Source organism: Cololabis saira, chromosome 18 (assembly GCF_033807715.1).
Source record: "Cololabis saira isolate AMF1-May2022 chromosome 18, fColSai1.1, whole genome shotgun sequence".
Lineage (NCBI taxonomy): Eukaryota > Metazoa > Chordata > Actinopteri > Beloniformes > Belonidae > Cololabis > Cololabis saira.
The window spans coordinates 10,160,259-10,181,682 of record NC_084604.1 but is presented as its reverse complement, the minus strand read 5'-3'; the positions used below and the strand labels follow the sequence as shown (position 1 = coordinate 10,181,682).

General features: G+C 41.6%; 1 protein-coding gene across 3 annotated transcripts in view; it reads right to left on the bottom strand.

The window, feature by feature from the left end:
• The window catches only part of aven (apoptosis, caspase activation inhibitor), a 50,222-nt gene that overhangs the window by 4,709 nt on the left and 24,089 nt on the right, over positions 1-21,424 (bottom strand). The gene's annotated exons all lie outside the window — the stretch shown is intronic.

The window sequence follows — 21,424 nt, the reverse complement described above, 5'->3', positions numbered from 1 at the left end:
TACCCCCTCGCCGGCGCTGTGTTATTAATAATCAGCCGGCCGGATCCACGCGTTCAGCAGATGTGTGGCTGAAGCCAGACGCAGAGGAGAAAACTGTGATGTTCTGTTGTTGGAGGGCGATGCGGCGCTGGGAGAGCGCTGAGTCACAACACAACGAGGAGCCGTGTCAGATGTGAAGCACCACTCTCTTCATGTTGTGATTGTGGAGTTTCTCTGCAGAGAGCAGAAGGGTGTCACTTTGGTGGAATAGCGGGGCGCTCGGGGGTATTTTTGGACACGATGAAAGGCTCTCTGTTCAAAAACGCCAGCTAAAAATTCTTGAACTGCTCTGCGACACAGAGGTAACAGTAACCTGAGGTAAAGGGGTGGGGTAAAGATGAGAGACACAACGCACAGAGAAACTAGGCCGGCGTCTGTCGCTGCAGGAGGAGCATCCAACATGTCAATAATACAATAACAGGAGCCGGAATAAAAGTCAGAATTCCTCCACTCATCTGCGTTTTGTTGCTTAAGGAGGCTCAGATGGGGAAAAATTAAAGAAAGCTATTTAGTCAAACTTTAATGAGTCAATTTCTTAGTTGGGATACAAAAATATAAAATGAGGAGGAGGTTTCAACTAGGGATGGGCGGTATGGACTAAAAAATGTATCACGATAATTTCTGGCATTTATCCCGATAACGATAAAAATGACGATAAAAAAATTCCATTTCAACTCCACATCTGTAACTATAAATCTATCACCACATTTAGTCTTTGGAGCCCCCAAAACACTGCTCTAAAAGAATACTAAATGCTACTAAACTACACCAATTAAATTTAATTGATAAAAGATCCCCGTCCCGCCATGTTTGGTACACAAAAACGTATCAACGGGAATTTTTCCTTCTTTCTTTCTTTCTGGCTCATTTCTTTTTCTTTCTTTCTGGCTCATTTCTTTTTCTTTCTTTCTGGCTCATTTCTTTTTCTTTCTTTCTGGCTCATTTCTTTTTCTTTCTTTCTGGCTCATTTCTTTTTCTTTCTTTCTGGCTCATTTCTTTTTCTTTCTTTCTGGCTCATTTCTCTCTCTCTCCTTCCTTCCTTCCTTCCTTCCAGGCTCATTTCTCTCTCTCTCCTTCCTTCCTTCCTTCCTTCCAGGCTCATTTCTCTCTCTCTCCTTCCTTCCTTCCTTCCTTCCAGGCTCATTTCTCTCTCTCTCCTTCCTTCCTTCCTTCCTTCCAGGCTCATTTCTCTCTCTCTCCTTCCTTCCTTCCTTCCTTCCAGGCTCATTTCTCTCTCTCTCCTTCCTTCCTTCCTTCCTTCCAGGCTCATTTCTCTCTCTCTCCTTCCTTCCTTCCTTCCTTCCAGGCTCATTTCTCTCTCTCTCCTTCCTTCCTTCCTTCCTTCCAGGCTCATTTCTCTCTCTCTCCTTCCTTCCTTCCTTCCTTCCAGGCTCATTTCTCTCTCTCTCCTTCCTTCCTTCCTTCCTTCCAGGCTCATTTCTCTCTCTCTCCTTCCTTCCTTCCTTCCTTCCAGGCTCATTTCTCTCTCTCTCCTTCCTTCCTTCCTTCCTTCCAGGCTCATTTCTCTCTCTCTCCTTCCTTCCTTCCTTCCTTCCAGGCTCATTTCTCTCTCTCTCCTTCCTTCCTTCCTTCCTTCCAGGCTCATTTCTCTCTCCTTCCTTCCTTCCTTCCTTCCTTCCTTCCTTCCAGGCTCATTTCTCTCTCCTTCCTTCCTTCCTTCCTTCCTTCCTTCCTTCCAGGCTCATTTCTCTCTCCTTCCTTCCTTCCTTCCTTCCTTCCTTCCTTCCAGGCTCATTTCTCTCTCCTTCCTTCCTTCCTTCCTTCCTTCCTTCCTTCCTTCCTTCCTTCCTTCCTTCCTTCCTTCCTTCCTTCCTTCCTTCCTTCCTTCCTTCCTTCCTTCCTTCCTTCCTTCCTTCCTTCCTTCCTTCCTTCCTTCCTTCCTTCCTTCCTTCCTTCCTTCCTTCCTTCCTTCCTTCCTTCCTTCCTTCCTTCCTTCCTTCCTTCCTTCCTTCCTTCCTTCCTTCCTTCCTTCCTTCCTTCCTTCCTTCCTTCCTTCCTTCCTTCCTTCCTTCCTTCCTTCCTTCCTTCCTTCCTTCCTTCCTTCCTTCCTTCCTTCCTTCCTTCCTTCCTTCCTTCCTTCCTTCCTTCCTTCCTTCCTTCCTTCCTTCCTTCCTTCCTTCCTTCCTTCCTTCCTTCCTTCCTTCCTTCCTTCCTTCCTTCCTTCCTTCCTTCCTTCCTTCCTTCCTTCCTTCCTTCCTTCCTTCCTTCCTTCCTTCCTTCCTTCCTTCCTTCCTTCCTTCCTTCCTTCCTTCCTTCCTTCCTTCCTTCCTTCCTTCCTTCCTTCCTTCCTTCCTTCCTTCCTTCCTTCCTTCCTTCCTTCCTTCCTTCCTTCCTTCCTTCCTTCCTTCCTTCCTTCCTTCCTTCCTTCCTTCCTTCCTTCCTTCCTTCCTTCCTTCCTTCCTTCCTTCCTTCCTTCCTTCCTTCCTTCCATCAACGGGAATTTATCGTTTTTTACCTCGAGATGACAAATTCTTACCGTGGAGAATTTTTTTGACGGTATATCGTGAACGGTAAAATATCACCCATTCCTAGTTTCAACTAATTTTTTTCTTACATTTGGTGAATTTTGTAAAATATAAAACTGCTGATGAAATGTTGTTGTTAATAATGATGGAAAAGAACAAGAAGGAGAGAATCTCAATTGAATTATCTGCTTTATTTCAACATATCGGTTGAGGTGCAGCAACTGTAGCAGGATTTAACTTGAAGACATGCTGGCAAACAGTCTTTTTTTTTTTTTTTATGTTTTTCATGAACTGTGTTGCTAAAATAGTGACGGTGAGGGATAAAATCTCCTCTGCAGCTCTGGACTGATGGACCAACGGACTAAATCAATATCAGGAGAGCAGCAGAAATCTTTTAACATTTCATAGGACCTTTTTTTCATCAGCAGAAAGGCAAATAATGATTGTTTGCAGATCAAAGCCCCGTGATGTTGAACATGAAACAGGTGCTGCAGCTCCGACTCGTGACGGCTGAAACACTGACTGCTACAAACAGATGGACGGTCAGTGGGAGACCTGACGGAGAGCTGCGGCCCGTCAGCCTCTCGCTTTGTTCCTCTGCACTCTGGCATGTATTAAAGACGCTCGGCCTTCGCGTGGAACCGTCTGCACCATCTGCAGTTGGCCTTGATGGCTGGGACGTATGAAAAGTGAAGGGTCAACGAGAAGAAGCAGCAGGGGGGCCGTTGTCTCGGCTCCACGGCCCCGCTGTCAAACAGGCAGAGGCCGGTCCGTTTCTGAACAGAAGCATTAAAGGGGATACAATGGCCACGAGGCAGACGGAGGAGGACGGGGAATGGGAATGTCAGCTTTAGTTGACGCCCGGGTGGAGGATTGCCTTTATCCCAGACCACGTGGGTGTCTGTTATCGGCAGTATTGAGTGATTTTCACCCCCCCTGGGGAGAATCTGTGCACACAAATAGGAGATTTGGTGAACATGAAATCGATCTGCATCACCGTTGATGTCTGAAACAGATCAATTGTCATCCGCTGGCAATATTGTGTGAAAGAAGGAACGATAAGATCAGGAACAGCCTGATGTCACGGGAGATAGAGATGAGACATTTTCAAATAAAAAGAAGTTCAAAGGATCCTGTGGCTGAGACTGATCATTTCTAGTGATATAATAATGATATAAAAGTAAAAGCTTGGAGTCATTTCTCTAATTTTATATAAATTGGGTTAAATGGTCAATTTGAACTTGGCACACGTGTGATGTTACGGGGACTTGTTCTGAGTCTTCTACACGTTCTTTACCAACATGCACCTAAAACGGTAACCTTCAAAAAAAAGAAAGAGAGGAAATAATTTTGGCCTGTAAAATAAAAACAGAAATATATATTGTGACTTTGTTTTTCTCGATTATTATCCCGACTCAATTACTTTGGATCAAATGGCTCCAATAGGCCATCATGTGTAACGTCTAGGTCTGGGTGCAGAGAGGGAGCAGATGCAGGAGGTGAAATGAGCAGAGATCGCTGAGCTGCTCCATTCCCACCAACAGAGACTAACAGCCTAACAGCTCTATAAAAACAGGCTTAAAGTGCATACTGATATGATGATTTATTGGCATCTAGGAATAAGATATTCTGGTGCATCTTATAATACCGCTACACAGCCCAGCCCCAATTTCACAGAGCAACTTTATGTAATAGATGCAATTTGAGAGTGAAGTGAATGACATGAAAGGCCAGATTTATATTTGAGAATCAATACGACCTCAGACCTCCTCAGATTTCATGAAGAGTTCATTTTCTATACGCGGTTAATCAGGAGGGTCTGCTGGACCATATCCCAGCTCATTTCAGGCTAAAAGCAGCGGTCCACCCTGGACAGGTCGCCAGTCTCACGCAGAGTCACATACACTCACCGGCCACTTTATTAGGTACACCTGTCCAACTGCTCATTAACACACATTTCTAATCAGCCAATCCCATGGCAGCAAGTCAGTGCATGTAGACATGGTCCGATCTGCTGCAGTTCAAACCGAGGATCAGAATGGGGAGGAAAGGTGATTTAAGTGACTTTGAACATGGCATGGTTGTTGGTGCCAGACGGGCTGGTCTGAGTATTTCAGAAACTGCTGATCTACTGGGATTTTCACCAACAACCATCTCTAGGGTTTACAGAGAATGGTCTGAAAAGGGAAAATATCCAGTGAGCAGCAGTTCTGTGGGTGCAAATTATTTGTTGATGCCAGAGGTCAGAGGAGAACGGCCAGACTGGTTGGAGCTGATAGACAACAGTAACTCAAATAACCACTCGTTACAACCGAGGTGCAGAAGAGCATCTCTGAACCACGGCACGTGGAACCTGGAGGTGGATGGACTACAGCAGCAGAACCACACCGGGTAACTCCTGTCAGCTAAGAACAACAGGACACAGGAAACTGAGGCTAACATTCGCCCAGGCTCACCAAAACTGGACAAGAGAAGAAGGAAAAAAGCGCCGCCTGGTCTGATGAGTCTCCATTTCTGCTGCCACATTCGATGGTAGGGTCAGAATTTGGCGTCAACAACATGAAAGCATGGATCCATCCTGCCTTGTATCAACGCTTCAGGCTGGTGGTGGGGGTGTAATGGTGTGGGGGATATTTTCCTGGCACACTTTGGGTCCATTAGTAGCAGCTGAGCATCATCTCAACACCACAGCCGACCTGAGTATTGGTGCTGACCATGTCCATCCCTTTATGACCACAGTGGATCATCTTCTGATGCTACTTCCAGCAGGAAAACATGTCATAAAGAATCATCTCAGACTGGTTTCCACCACTCAAACGGCCTCCACAGTCACCAGATCTCAGTCCAATATTTGGGATGTGGTGGAACGGGAGATTCACACCATGGATGTGCAGCCGACAAATCTGCAGCAACTGTGTGACGCTATCATGTCAATATGGACCAAACTCTCTGAGGAATGTTTCCAGAACCTTGTTGAATCTATGCGACAAAGGATTTAGGCAGTTCTGAAGACAGAAGGGGGTCTAACCCGGTACCAGCAAGGTGTGCCTAATAAAGTTGCCGTTGAGTGTATATAGACAACCCTACACACTCTCACACCTGCAGGCAATTTAGAATCAACCTGCATGTTTTTGGACCGTGGGAGGAAGCCGGAGAACCTTAAGAAAACCCACTGGAGCTAAACTCCTGCCGGGCCCGGGAGTGGAACCAGCAGCCTTCTAGCTGTGAGGCAACAGCGCTAACCACTGAGCCACCTCAGAACCATACGTCTCTAAAGTTATCAATACCATTATCAATGCCAACTGAAAATGTTGATAACAATGCAACAAGAATAAAAAGACAGGCCACTTAATTCCACACGCAACAATCCCAAAGTCAGCGTTGGAAGTGAAGTTGAAGTGGAGATTGTGCTGTTACTTTAACCAACAGCAGTGTCTTCTTTTTTTGGTTTGTTTTTTAAGAATTTAAGACAGTAAAGCTGTTGTGTCCATACTAAAAACTGTACCTGTTCTTGTACATACTCGACGGTGAAGCTTGAAACACTAGAATCAATAATCAGAATCAATAATAGATATCGGTATCAACAGAATCTTGTCAAATAATTTAAACTCCAATCTGACAGCAGGCATGCAGACCAAAGCTTTAAACTCTCCAATTTTATTTCTGAATCACTCTGAACAGAAAGGTGAAGTCAGGAACATGGCGCTCCTTGGATAATCTTTCTGTCCACCCGTAACACGCCCTTAGCTCCAACGTTTCTAATCTCAGCCCGTTACACTGAAGCAGCGGTATCGGAGCTGAAATACCGCAGCTCCACTTATCATTCTGCTCAACAAGCAGCTGGATTTGTTCAGGATCTGCAGGACTTACAAGAAGCTTTTCACAGCAGTTTTCTTAGCTTCACTTTTGGTCCATAAATTTTGTAAATAATTCATCTGGTGCCTTTAGACGAGTAATGCCAACTAGACAACTTTACAAACTTGGAAGAAAATGTTGCTGGAGTTGAGGTGCGCTCCCAAGATCTCAATCTTTAGATGTAAGGTAAGAGAAGTCTTTTCCACCTGTAGCATCACAACAAAATCAAACATGGTTAATGTATTCTGGTCTCATGAAAACTATTCCCAATCTCAAGTCTGTGACTTTGTTTTGGAGGAGGTGATGCTTGAATGTGGCACCAGACAAACAACAAACAAAAACAGCTATGAATTTGCACCTCATTTTGTAACTATTGGCTTTTTGGGACGGAGTGACCCACTTGATCTTTTGCCACCCCTCACATCCATGGGAGTGTCTTTTATTGAGATGTGTCCTACAGCATCAAGCTACCACCAAAATATAAATCTGGACATGAATTATCCTTAATCAGCGTTGAAGCAGATTATTACAGTATGACTTGATGCACTGGACTAATCTGAAAAGAGTTTGAGTGTATTCTAGAAGTGCCTTGAGATGGGATTTGTCTAATTTGGCACTATATAACTAGACATTGGAATGATTGGAATGACTTGAATTGGAATGATTGTAAGTGCAATGATTGCAATTGGGATGATTAGAATTGTAATTTCTTGGAATAAATGGAATGATTGGAATGTATGAAATGATTGCAATTGGACTGATTGAAACGAATGGAATGTATTAAACGATTGGAATAGTATTGAATGAATAGAATGATTATTGAAATGTTAAGAATGTAAGGAATGATTTGCAGAGCTCTCTGTTCTCAGAGTGCAGGTTTACTCGTAGTTCCTAGAGTATCCAAATGTAGATTTGGGGGCGTTCTGCTATCAGGAACCATTACTATGGAACCAACTTCCAATCTGGGTTAAGGAGGCTGACACCACCTCCACCTTTAAAACCAAACTAAAAACCTAAAACCTTTCTGTTTAGCCTATAGTTAGTGTTTAGTAAACCTCTAGTTAGTGTTGGTAAATCTCTAGTTGGTGATAACTCTAGTGTGTTAGAGTCAGTAGTCATAGCTGCAGTTATAGAACAAGACTATAATAGTTAGTCTCAAACATAGCTTGGTGGTAGATATGCTGCTTTAGGCCTATGCTGCAGGGGGGCACCGACATTATCCGCTGGGCGGTGCCTCTCACCCTTCTTCTCTTCCCTTCCTCTCTTCTCCTTTTCCATTTTTATTTATTATAAGTATCTCTTAGCCATCATTGTTGTCCATCGTTCCTGTAGTTTCTTGTGCTGGCCACCTTTTTTTTTTCTTTTGTGCATGTTTGCAGGCCGGAGCTTCAGGAGCTGCGTGCTGATCTGCGGTCCCGGTCCCGCCCCCCCCCCCTGCACGAAGCAGCATTTGTTTTGAATTTGGATACAGGAAGAAGAAGCGAAAATGACGCTAATTGCGTCATCACCGGTTTGATCCAGATATCCTGAATGATTAATTACCATGTATACAGGGATAACCCTGTTTGCTCACGCATGTAAACAGATTATTCCGAATGTTTCAGTAACCGGAATATTAGCAATAACCCGAATTTTGACTGCATGTAAACGTAGTCATAGACTAAACTGAAAGTGTGTCCCGTTTCATTGTTTGCAGTTTGGCTGCAGACATTCGCCACTATACACACTTTTTGATGCATTCTTATCTCAGATCACCTCTAGAACTAGCCCAGTTGTTATGTCCTCAGTTCTTCTGCTTTTGTTTCAGACGTTAGATGCTAACATATGAACTGCTGCTTATGTAGGCCTTTCAGCAGTAGTAATGCTGTTGCTGTTAACAGAACATTTAGAAATAGATAAAAAAGACTAAACTAAAGAACTCCATTTACAAGTTTAATTTCTTAGCTAAGATATAACTGATTAAAAGTACTGGTAAAATATTATTATCTCATTTCTTTCTTAAATTAGCTATACCTGTTATTTATTAGCTATAGCTGCTGAAGGGAATTTGCTGTTAATGGCAAAGCAGAAACAATCTCACCCGAGCCCCTTCAAGGTACAGTAACTACTCGTGTTTTTAAATCAAAGTGAAACAGCTGCAGGAACGCTCTGCTTTTTCCTTTCATCTTGTTGATGTTCTGTTGTGATCCAAATTAAACAATTTTGTGTTGCAGACTAATCTCTTTTCAGTTTCAGCCCTGATTAGTGTTGATCAAGGCAGTTGTGAAATACGTTCCAGGACACCTTCCCGTCTGAAGGGTACTGGTTGCATCCTAGGAAAAAAAAAACACGGTGCAAGAACACATGTGGGGAGTTCAAGTGTGGTTGTCCAGATGCAGACTGAATTGGAGCAGTGATTCAGCTGCAGCTGACAACATTTCACAAGTATACAAGAATACGAGTACAGACAAGGATGCATATTCAGAAACGGTTCAAGAGTCACCCGTCTCCAGCCCCGTGTCTGGACACTCTGCATCCCAATGATTCTCAAAAGTAAAACAAACAACAACAAGAAACTGTTTAATATTAACCGACCATCACCTGTTCAGTCTGCATCCCACGAAAAAGTAAAGACCATCCTAAGAATTTCTCCTCCTCTTCATCCCCAGAGTCAGCTAGCGGAGGGATTAAAGTTTGTGTTTGACTGGCGAGCTGTGATCTGGGTTGGACCAGAAATTGGACTGGAAAAGAAGTGGGACTTGTATAACTTAGTGGAAGCACCAAAAGGATATTTTTAAAATATCATTTGAAGCTGAACGTTTGTGAGGTGTTGCTTTAAAGGGTGAATCTGTCTCCCGGATAAAATGCCTCTCAAAAGTGGCCTCTCACGCTCACATTTGCTCTGTTTCCAATCCTGCTCCTCTGTTGAATGTGATCTCAGACCGTAATCCTCATCTTCCTCATCGTCGCGTGACTGCTTCACTCCAGCACAGAACTGCTGATGGTGATGAAGTGTCCCCCTCCTACAGCCCAGTATGCTCCTGATGTGTGTCCATCATGAAAATACCCCCACAGATAGTTCAGAGTGACTAACCAAGACAACAGCTGCCAGTGAAGATTAGAGGCGCTTCTGTCAAAACCAGGGAAGATACAAAAAAAGCTGGAGTAGGAGGCAGCGAGTGTGCGAAGAAAACCGACAAGTGAGATCATCTGAAGCATTATGGCGACATAAGTACTTGTGTGTAGCTCATCTGCAAATATTCAGTTTATCTTTCTGAATTTTTACTGCCCTGGGTAGACGATGCGTTACATATTTCCGTGGAAATGTCTGTGGAAATCAGCTTCTTTTTGTGCACAACTGCTTGAAGATCAGTTCATAGTTCAAATGAGAAGCCGCCAGACCCCACGGTTAGTCCACGCTGGATAAACACAGCATTACTCATGCTGTGTACTAAATGGCTGAGCCAGGATTGTGTAACTTCTGTAAAATGTGGCATCCTGTCTCTTGACATCTTGCTGGCTGAATCCCACATTAACAAATGAGGCTTTTTGCGTGCTGAGCTATGTACGGCCCGCTAATGCAGAGTCCCACTCTCAGCTTTATATTTGGACTGTGTTGTTCACTCTGGCTTTGCTGCTGCCTCTCTGCTCTGCTCTGCTCTGTTCCTGTTCCTGCTCCACTCAACTCAACTCCACTTTCACTTTGCCGCTCTTCATCTTCACCCTTCTGTCCTCCTGTGCGACTGTCAAGGTGCTGAGTCGGGGTCACAGTAATATATTCAAACCATCTCCTGGACAGACTAATCAAAGATTTTTGCATAAACTTATCTTTTGTTATGGCTTTTGTCAAAACTCAAGGTCCAACTTCTCTTACATTAAAATTTGCTGGTTTTCTCCAATATCATCATCAATGACATAATCTTTGTAGAAAGGTATAGAAAGTCCAATTAGTGCTCCTTTAAAAGAAAATTAATTTATATTTGCTTTGGAGACCAATTATGAGGTAATTTGTTTCCCTCTCTTTTTTATTATTTGTAAATTTCATACACTGCACATTTTATAATTGTTTTAACGCATCATATGTATGAATTATACATCAAAATATCAATAAATCAACTAAATGAATATAAGTCAATCATAATACAGACATTCTGACTTGGCCTACTGTAATTACTGTGCATATCCTCACCACATGTCAAGCATGCTGACAGTAATAAGTGTTTATTATATTAAAAGCACTCCCAATTCTGTCTTAAACTGTTTTCTAAGTCAGATTTTTTCTACCTCTATGAATTGATAAGATCATCGTTTTTATTTTTCTATTTATTGCATCTATAGTATTTTTTTTTCTAATTGTATGATTTGTTTTTCTTGTTTTGAGTCTTGGGGTGGAAGTCTCAGAAAGGTATGAATCCAACATGCAACATCCGGCATCAAGGAGGTAAAAACTTTTTAAGCTTCTTTCACACTACATCCCTCAAAAACATCTGGATGTGCACCGTCAAACCATCTCCGAGTGCTGACACAAATACATGAGCTCAATATCTGGAGATGTCGCTGGATCATCAAGGTAAAGCCTGTGACAAGGAAAGGGCTGATACAGACGTGAGGAAGGGAAACCAAGGCAAAATTTCAACGCAACACAACCCACATCACTGTAATTCCAGGAGGTACCAGTTTTTTTTTACATTTTCATTTAATGGAGTTCCAAATAGAACTGAATATATTTAAGGAATAGCAGTGTTTCATCTACATAAGTAAATGAGTTAAATTATTGTTTCTAATGTCTGCTAATATTTACTGTAACGTATTGCTACTTTTACTGTTGTTAACTGGGGAACAAGAGTGATGAAGAGGTGATGGGCAGGTAGTAAATACACATTTCCAAAAGAAGCAGGAACTCAAGGTCACATAAGAATGGAGGTAGAAACACACATCCTATGTTTTTTATCTGAAAGAGACAAGAGACTGAAGTGGTTGAAGGAGAGAATACAGCAAGAAAGCATTATTTGGTGGTGTGTATGGTGTCTCTGGTGGTGAGGGAGGGGACACATAGAGCAGAGGACCCAATGAAGGAAAACAAAGAGGCTGTGAGGAGTTCAGGCCAGAGTTACGGCAGGCTTTGGGGGGGTGTGTTGTAGGGCTGCACGATTCTGGACAAAATGAGAATCACGATTTTTTTGCTTAGAATTGACATCACGATTCTCTCACGATTGTTTTCCAATATAAAATTTATTGCACTTATTACTTTAACTTTGCAACAGCTGAACAAAAATATAATAACAATAAACATCTCGTCTTCTTTACACAAACCTTTGAATAATTTAAACAATAATAACAATTTTGAACAATATTTGTTCCTCCCTGAGTTGAACACCCTTTCAGAAAGGGGACTTATCCTGTAGTTCTGAGGCAACAAATTATTCCTCTGGCTGCTTTTTGCTGTAACAGCTGACATTGAACATAAAAACAATAAACATCTCTCTTGTCTTTAAATAATTTTAACAATATTTATGTGCAATATGTGTCAGGTGATGAGAAAGGTAGATGTTTCTCCAAATGTAATCCACAATCATTAACAAAATATAACAAACATGACAACATGATAGTTGACCATGACAGGACTACAACAACCTAGAACATAGGCCTAGCCCTTTTTTATGCAGCCATCTTTAAAAAAAAATTAAAAAAAAAAAAAAATTTAAATAGTCGTCATTTGGAAATGAGATCGCGTTCAAGCATGAATCGAGATCGCGATTTTTTAACGATTAATCGTGCAGCCCTAGTGTGTTGCCATTTGATTGGAAAACTAAGGCAAGCATTGAGAGAAAGAGAAGCAGAAAGGTACTCTGTGTGTCATCTGGAGAGAGGGGAGAGGATAAGGAGACTCGGTGGTGGAGTGAGGAAGCACAGGAAAGTATTCAGAGGAAGAGGTTAGCCAGGCAGAAGAGGGTCATGGAGAGAATAAAAGAAGCTAACAGGAATACAAGGACATGCAAAGTAAAGGAAAGAAAGAGGTAGCAAAGGCTAAACAAAAAGGCGTACAGTAAGTTGCTTGCAAAGTTGAATACTAAGGAAGGAGCGAAGGACTTGTACAGGCTGGGGAGAAGGAGATAGAAAGGATGTGCAGGAGGTAAGGATGATTAAAAATAGAGGTGGAAATGTACAGACTAGTGAGAAGAGTGCGAGGAGATGGTGGAAAGAATATTTTAAGGATCTGATGAATAAAGAAAATGAGAGGGAAAGAAGAGTGGGAAAGATGACAAAGGGAAGGTGGAAGCAGAAAAGACTGGAAAGAAGGAAGTGAGGAAAGTTTTGGAAATGATGAAGGGAGGAAAGACGGCGAGTGGATGGCATACCAGTGGAGGTGTGGAGCGGTTTAGGCGATATCGAAGTAGTATTTTTAATTAGATTGTTCAACATGATCTTTGAAAGTGAAAAGATATCAAATGATTGGAGGAAATGTGTTTTAGTGCCTATTTATTAGAACAAAGGTGATGTGCAGAGCTGTAGCAGCTATAGAGATTTAAAGCCGATGAAACACACAATGAGGATCTAGGAAAGAGCAGTGGAGGCTAGATTAAGAAAGGACATCACATTTGTGAGCAGCAGTATGGCTCAGAAGGAGCACCACAGGTGCAGTATTTGCTTTGGTGCTGGAGAAGTATAGACATGGTCAGAGGGAACTGGGTTGCATTTAAAGAAAGCATAAAGGCTGGATTATGGTTCTGAGCTACACCAACGCAGAGCACACGCCGCTGCCGTGACGCCGTCGTGAACCCTTCAGACTTCTCCAACACTCCATTTCGTCGCGGTGCAGTACCTCCCGCAACCGCTAGGGGGGTGCGATCTTTTCCTGAATGGTTTATCCGACTTTTCCGGTCACAGTAAATCAAAGCGATAAGGACAACTATTGTGCAAAAAAACAAAACAAAATAAATCACACACACACAAAGAAAAGAGCGCTGAAAGTTCACGAGTGCTTCACGAACCGGAAACTGGAAATGAGTTGCTACCAAACGAACCAACCACAGCGACCTCTCGACGCGTAGTTACAATTTGATGGACATGCGCGTCAGGCATGGCGTGGGCTGCGGCGTGGGGTGCGCAACACGGTGCAACCTGCGGCGTAGGCATGCCGTCGATTTAATAAATATATATCAATATATTTTCAAACGCGATATGGTACGAGACAATATCGTTTATATCGATTAAAACATTTTTATTTTTTTTTATGATTTTGATATAGCTTATTTTGTGACAAATTGACTTGAATGTTTTATTTGAGATTTTCACAAATGTTTTGTTATTTGCACAACTGTCAACCTCAGTGGAAAAGTCTGCCTGTTACTGTCTACATTGTATTAATTGCACAGTGTATTTTAATTTAATTGTTATGCAGGAAAGGGATATTTGTTTTATTTTATTCAAGAAGCATTTTTATTCTATATATGCAGGCAGTTTATTTTTATTTCATTTGTTTTATACATTTTGATATTGTGCAGACCTCTGTTAATAAAGGAACCTGTGTGACATTTGGCACGAGGCTTTGTATTAAAACTGACTGTGTTTTTAAGGGTTTGCCTCAGAAAAAAATGAAGCTAACAGAGATGCTATGCCATAATGCTTTGGGGGAAACCCCAATTATGGCACAGTAAAAATATCGATATATATCGAGTATCGCTATTCAGCTAGAAAATATCATATGACATGACTTTTGGTCCATATTGCCCAGCCCTAGCTGGATCTGTGGTGGGCACAGAGCTGGACTCTCTGGTGTGGGTGGCAGAGAGAAGGACCCTGGAGAAGACAACACACGACACCCTCTACACCAGACGCTGATCAGACAGAGGAGCATGTTCAGCAGCGGGCTGCTCTGTCCGACCTGGCGCACAAACAGGCTCATGAACTCTTTTGTCCATAAGACTAGGGGCCATGAGGGTCATGATCAACACACACTCAGAGGCACATCAGAACTGTTTCTGCATTGCACAACATCATATGTATTTATTTATTTAATCTACACTTGAGACTTTAATTAATGCGCTGCACTATTATGTCATTATATGTTACTAACCCAGTTTTTCTGTTTGTTGTTGATACTAACCTGCTTTTTGGGCATCGATGTAGCTGCTGAGTGTTTCTGAATTTCCCTCAGGAATAATAAAATATCTATCTATCTATCTATCTATCTATCTATCTATCTATCTATCTATCTATCTATCTGTCCATCTATCTATCTATCTATCTATCCATCCATCTGCTGTACAGAGGGATCCAAAGTAGAAGGTCGGCTGCATAAAAGGATCAGCTCTGAGCACTTCCTCGTTTGCTATGGTGATGGAGAAGCTGACAGATTTGATCTCTTTGGACTATAATATCTGCAGAGGACAGTGATCTGTGGTGCCGACAGGGAGAGGAAATCAGGTAGAGCCGGATGTATGCATTTAAAAAGGAGAGGACTGAAAGCCAGCCGATGCCACAACAGAATATAAGCATGTTAATGTAAGGGAGGTGAGTAGAACATTGAGGTTACCGTACAGGGAACAGAGCTGGGGAAGATGCAAGAGTTTAAGTGCATGGGGGGCAACTGTTTAGAGAAATGTAGCATTTGGAAAAGAGATGAGGAGATGAATGCAGGCAGGGTGGAGTGTCGGGGGTGATGTGTGACCAGAGAGTAGTCTGTAACATGATGGTGAGACCAGCTGTTATATCTTTTAGAGACAGGAGGCAGAGCTGGCACCAACTTACTTCCGTTTCAGCATGGTACGATCTCAACAGGCAAAGTTTCAAAATAAGGCACCTGCATATGCTCAAGCCCATTTTATTTTTAGACAACCTTTTAACGGCTCAGAATAAATATCTGAAAACTTCGTTACACAAGAATTCATCAAGTGTTCCCCTTGTGAGCATTTAGCTTCAGAAACAACCACGACTGACATCTCTGACAGAAGTTTTGCAGCTTGGAAGCAAGAATCCTGGCAGCCATACAGTCACGTTCAGAGGTGTTATATGGTGTTGTCTTTATGTAGCACCTCAATTGATCTGAAACTATCCAATCAAGATGTGATTACAGGCCAAATAGGAATGACTCCCACTTTAAGCATACTAATTCAGTTCTATTTCATCCCTGCTGACCGCCAGAGGCGGTGCTTCAAGCACTGAATATTCCCCTTCGCGCATGCGCAGTTCGAGTATGTACACCAACAATGTCACCTGTGACCCCTGGATGACCCGGAGAAGTCGAAATCTTCCGGCGTCGTCAGAGGATCAGTTCCTACAGAATCTTCTCGCAAAAACACGAGGAGTGCTCTGGCGGTCATTCGGGATTCATAGAACCGTAATTACATTCGTAACTTTCGTTTTCAGGCCTCAGATGTATTTGGACAATTAGGTGAAAAGCATCTCACTGGCCCTTTGTGGTCAAGACAAATGAAGTAGACTAAAGGTCTAGAGTTGATATCTGGTATTTTTTGCAGGATTGTTTGACTGGAAATACCACTATGAAATCCAAGCAGACCTATGTGCAAGTGAAGGAGGTCATCATTAGGATGAAAAACAACATGAATGCTACAGAGATAACGAAAACCTTGGGTGTGGACAAATCCAGAGTTTGGTACCACCTCAAAAAGAAAGTACACACTGCTGAGATTGACGTCATCAGAAGGTCTGGAAGACCACAGAAGACAACTAAAGTGGATGATCACAGAATCCTTTTTTTTATAATAATAATAATAATAATAATCTTTATTTGTCAGTATACATCGAAACACACCGAAATTTGTCCTCTGCTTTTAACCCTTCACTAGTTAGACAAGGAGCAGTGGGCTGCCATTATTCCGGCGCCTGGGGAGCAATTAGGGTTAAGGGCCCTGCTCAGGGGCCCAAAGTAATTTATCTTAGTTGCCATCGGGGGGCTACAACCTGGCCCCTCCAGACCCAAACCCATCTCTGTAACCACTAGACTACCACAGACTATCCATTATTGTTAAAGAAAAAAAACCTTCACAACATTAACAAAGTCAAGAATACTCTAAAGATGGTAGGTGTTTTATTGACAAAACTACACTTGAGGAACATATTCATGAATGTAAATACACAGGGTTTACAACACGGTGCAAACCACTGGTAACATTCAAGAGGAAAGGAAAACCAGATTAGACTTTCTGGTAAATCTAAAAAATAATAACATAAAAACCAAATGTTCTGGAGTCAGGCTCTTCAGACAGACGAAACAAAGATAAACATAAATCAGAATGATGGGAAAAGAAGACTATGGAGAACCCAAAACACACCACATGTGTCAAACTTGGTGGTTGCAGTGTTGTGGTAAAGACATCCATGGCTGCCAAAGGAACAGGTCTCCTCGTGTTTATTGATGATGTGACTGCTGACAGAAGAAGCTAGGTGAATTCTGAGGCGAATAAGTCTATACACCCTGGTTACCTTCAACCAAATGCAACAAAACTGAGAAGACCGCACTTCACACTGTAGATCAGGGCTATTCAATTGGCGGCCCGCGGGCCACATGCAGCCCGCCAGGAGCTTTTATGTGGCCCCTGGTCATATTTCAAAAAAGGGGGTGTTTGTTGAAAAAAAAAAAAAGTTTTTTTTTTTTTTTTTTTTTTTTTTTTTAAATAATAGTGATGCACCGAATGTTCGGCCGAAAATAGCAAAAAAAACCACGTTCGGTGTTCGGTGGAATAAGTGGGGAAAAAACCGAACAGTTACTAACAGATACAGGCAGACAGACATGCCAGGATTGCGTTCACACAAAGTGCGATTTTTATTTGTAATGTGTGCAGAGAATGCATATCGCATTTAAGTTTAAGATGCTTGGTAGCCTTTTTTTAGTTGGTTAACGATGCATAGTGTTTGTACATGTTAATCTCTGTTGGAGATGTTTTTTACTTCTGATTTTTTGCCAGTGTTGCACAGTGTTAATGTTTGTCACATTATTATTAACCTCCGTTGTACAGAGGACTTGTTTACATCATTAGGCTTCTAGGATTGACCTGAAATTTTTTTCATTTGAATAACTGAGGACTTTGCATTTCAGATGGAACTTCTAAGCCTCCTATAATTCGTGATTGTTTTGTTTTGCTGATATAATGCACAGATGTGTCATAAATAAAGGAGCTTATGGTTAATATTTTGGTTGCTTACATCAAACTGGCTACTATGGACTAAAATGGTTGTGCTCAATGCTTAATATAATATTCAAATAAGGAAATCTTGGTGGAAAGTGGTGCTTTGTCATTATGGCGTGTTTTATTAAAAGTAGGTCAATATCAATTTCATTAAGTTTGCACAATGCATGGTTTCAAAATGAACTTGCATTTAAAATAATATTTCTTTATCTGAATATTATATTTAACATTCACAATGACTAAATCTGGAGACAATTAATACATAATTCATATGTAAACTAGATATATTCAAATGTATAATACAAATGTATTATATTTACATAAGTCTTTGTCTTTGAGTGCAAAATAAATTTTGAAAACCCCCACATTTTCAAATTGTGCGGCCCTCTCCATACAGTCTTTTTGCAGATGTGGCCCCCGGCCGAATCTAGTTGAATACCCCTGCTGTAGATGGATAATGACCCTAAAGATACTGCTAAAGCAACTCAAGGCCGAAGGCAGAGATGGGATATTCTGAATCTGAAGTGGCCAAGTCAGTGGCCTGATCTTCAGCAGCTTAAGACCAGCTGAAGGCTAAAAGGCCACTAACAAGGCATGGCAAAGCATCTTCAAGTAGGAAACTCAAAACGTGGTAATGTTTGGTTATGTCCTCAATGTTTCCATTACCCCTAGATTTGGGAAAAACACGAATATCGAAAAATAAAACCTGTAATGGAAATAGCTCTAATAAAAAAAACCTCCCAAATATCACGAAAGACAGTTTTTCTGCTTTCATGGGGTGGTTTTTCAGGCATTTCAATTATCCTGCATTCATTCTGCATTCCTGCATACATGACGGCTTTGCCTCTGAATAATTATCTGAATGATCATCCGCTGCTTTTGTATTATTTTCTCAACAGCGCCAGTGGCAATTGTAATAATTTGTCAAGTACTGAATATGTTTTGGTCCATCTTCTTTAAAGCTGAGTTGTTTTTTTTCATTGTTTTGAAGAGAAATTTAGCAGGACAAGAAAGGGAGGGTTACTGAGAGAGAACTAGGATAGTTACACTCACGCAGAGAAAAACACTGTTCAATGGAAACGCAGACCCCCCACAGTGCTACCTTTATCCCAAAATTTTGCAATCAAGTCTTGCTTGTCTTTTGCAAAAAAATGTAATAGAAATATCCAGAGTGACTGCAAAGAATGTGTCAACGTCTGCCAAAGTGTCCAAACTTCTGGTTATCTTTGTGTTTTTTCTTCCAAATACTTTTTAGCTCCTAATAATGCACTGTCTTTGTGGTAAACACTTGTAAATGGCATTTATTTGTGAAACTTGACTAAAAGTCTATAGTTCAACTGCATTATGACTGTTTTATTGAATACAAACCTAAATTCATAAAAACTCTGTTGGCGTCTAAATACTTCTGGACATCACATGATCTTTTTGCAAAACCCAACAGTCAGTCCACAGACAGAACCAAGAAAGTAAGAAAAGGTCAAAACCAAACACTTTTTCAAGTTTTTTTCAAAAAGTGTGCTGCTGTCGCATCGTTGGATAGTACACAAACCAGTAACCTCACAGGTGCACACCCTTGCTGACTCGACTACGCATCAAGCATACAACTATGTCACGGTACAGCGTATCTATGCGACCTTAAGCTGCCCAGCTGAGCCATTTCTCAGTCTCCATTTAAACCTGTAATGAAGTGTTGACATTTTATAGAACTGGGAGGCAGTTACCCTCCGTCTGCTGACAGGTTAATAGCGTGATCAGTGAGTGATAACTCCTCTTTTAACCTGGCTGTTGTGGCAGACCTTTACTTAATAAGAAAGGCGAAACACCAAGCCTCCCCTCAAAGAAACCTACATGTATGTCAAGTCAATCTGACAAGCAGGGGAGGCAGGCCAGAAAATGCAGGTGAAATGCAGAGGGAGAGAAAGGAGAAAAGGTCTGAGAGACAGTGAAACAAATGAGACGCACGAAGGGGTCGGGAACATGGTGGAAAGATGGTGGAGGGAAACTTCCTATTGCAAGCTGAGGAGGTGCTGCATACTGGAGCTGCAGCACCTCCAGTATGCTCCCTGTCACGCCTTTTTAACCAAACCAATTAGCCCGCCATGACATGGCGCTGAAACCCACTATGCGTCGATAAATCACTGTCGTCGCTAATTGCAATTAAAGTCCAGAGGAAACCAGGCGAGACAATTAAGAGGGTCGAAGCTATTTACTCTTAACTTTTAATGGTGATTCGGGCCTGTGTTTATGTCAAAGTCATATCAGAAGAGCTCCAATCCACTTGAGGACTCTCTCTCATTAGGAATGTGGGTTTTGTGTTTTGTTTTGTTGTGTTTTTTTCTCCCTCTCTCCTTTTAGGTGCATGCAGCTTGTTTAGAGGTGAGAGGCTGAAGCTCAGACACCTCTATCTGATGAAGAGGTACAGTGTGATTTCCACACTATCCTCTTAGCTGGACATTGTTATTAAAGAGTAGATGTTATGTGGAATGAAGGACTTCTGTGATCAACAGCGTGTGGTGCTCTAAGTCCTGCTGCTGCTGCTGGAGCAAACAAAGGATTATTCTTCTGTAATCTGCTTCAGTTATAATCAGTGCAACACTTTCATGTCCTCGCATGATGCTGCTGCTGTATTTGAGGAGGGAGTTTACAGAATTGCAGTGTTGACAAAGTTTTTGTGCTCTGAAGTTTTCCACATTTCATGACTCAGCATCAACTCGTAGATTGAGTTTACTTTTGTAATCAATCTCTCCACACAATTCTCTCAAAACAAAAAAGTGTTGTGATATAGTGATATAGAAGCTGCAGATGTTAAAATAAAAGAACTAAATATCACACTTGCATCATATTTGTTGGTCCCCTTTGCATGTGCCTTATTGTTTTCATTGCAAATAAAGAGTAAGGCACATATCAGGGCCTTATGAAATACCACTTATTTCAAACCAAACCTTCTATACCTTCACACACAAAAGATGACAGCTGAGTCAGTGTGTATCAGAAGTGTCCGAAGGTCATGTGGTTAGAAAGGCATGTAGTCAATGCAACGCAGGTATATTCAGAATAAAAAACAAAACTCTGAGAACAAAAACCCAGAATCAAAAAAAGCAAAACCTTGAATCCATAAAGAAGGACTCAAACCATGCCTTCTGATGTTTTAGACATCTGTTAACCACTGTTTGAATGGTCTTTCGTTTACTGACGCTAGGGGGGCGGGACCTAATAGTTCACTGGCTTCTGAATGTTACCCTTAATTAACATAATGACCGCCAGTTTCTGCTGGAAAAAGATTTTAACAATTTACAGTAACTTTACAGTCCAGATCTAAGTGATCTTCATGCGGGGCTGTGCTTGGGAACTTATATCTGGATAATCGCACAATGTCCACACTGCCACAACGTGATTTTTTTCTAGCTGGCTTCCTAACTGTGCACCCACTTTCACTCATCATGCCACATAAACTCCACCTACATGTCAGACTCACAAAAACAATACAACTTGTGTGAACAATAACAAATAACAGCATCAACACCATGCACCCATAGTATATGATGAACAATAATGAACGATGATTTTAAGCTCATCCTTTAACAAAAACACTGCCTAGAACATGCTGGGAAACTATATTCAGCATGCTACAATATTCAAGTTTTTATTTCTTTAGATGCGTGAAGTGGAAAAGGAGCTGCTAGTTCCCGCCCCAGCATCAAACAATGTGTCCCGCCTTATGGTCCCGCCTCCTCCCGCTGAATCTCTTCAGCACCACAAACCAAAGAAAGAAAAGCATAACCGAGAGCAAAGGCAGCTAATGGATATAGAAAATTTAGCATCAAAAGTCACTCATTTACAGAGTTTGATTTCTTTATTATGGATTCCATGGAAACGTGGTGTAAGATAGGTTATTTAACATTTTTCGCTGACTAG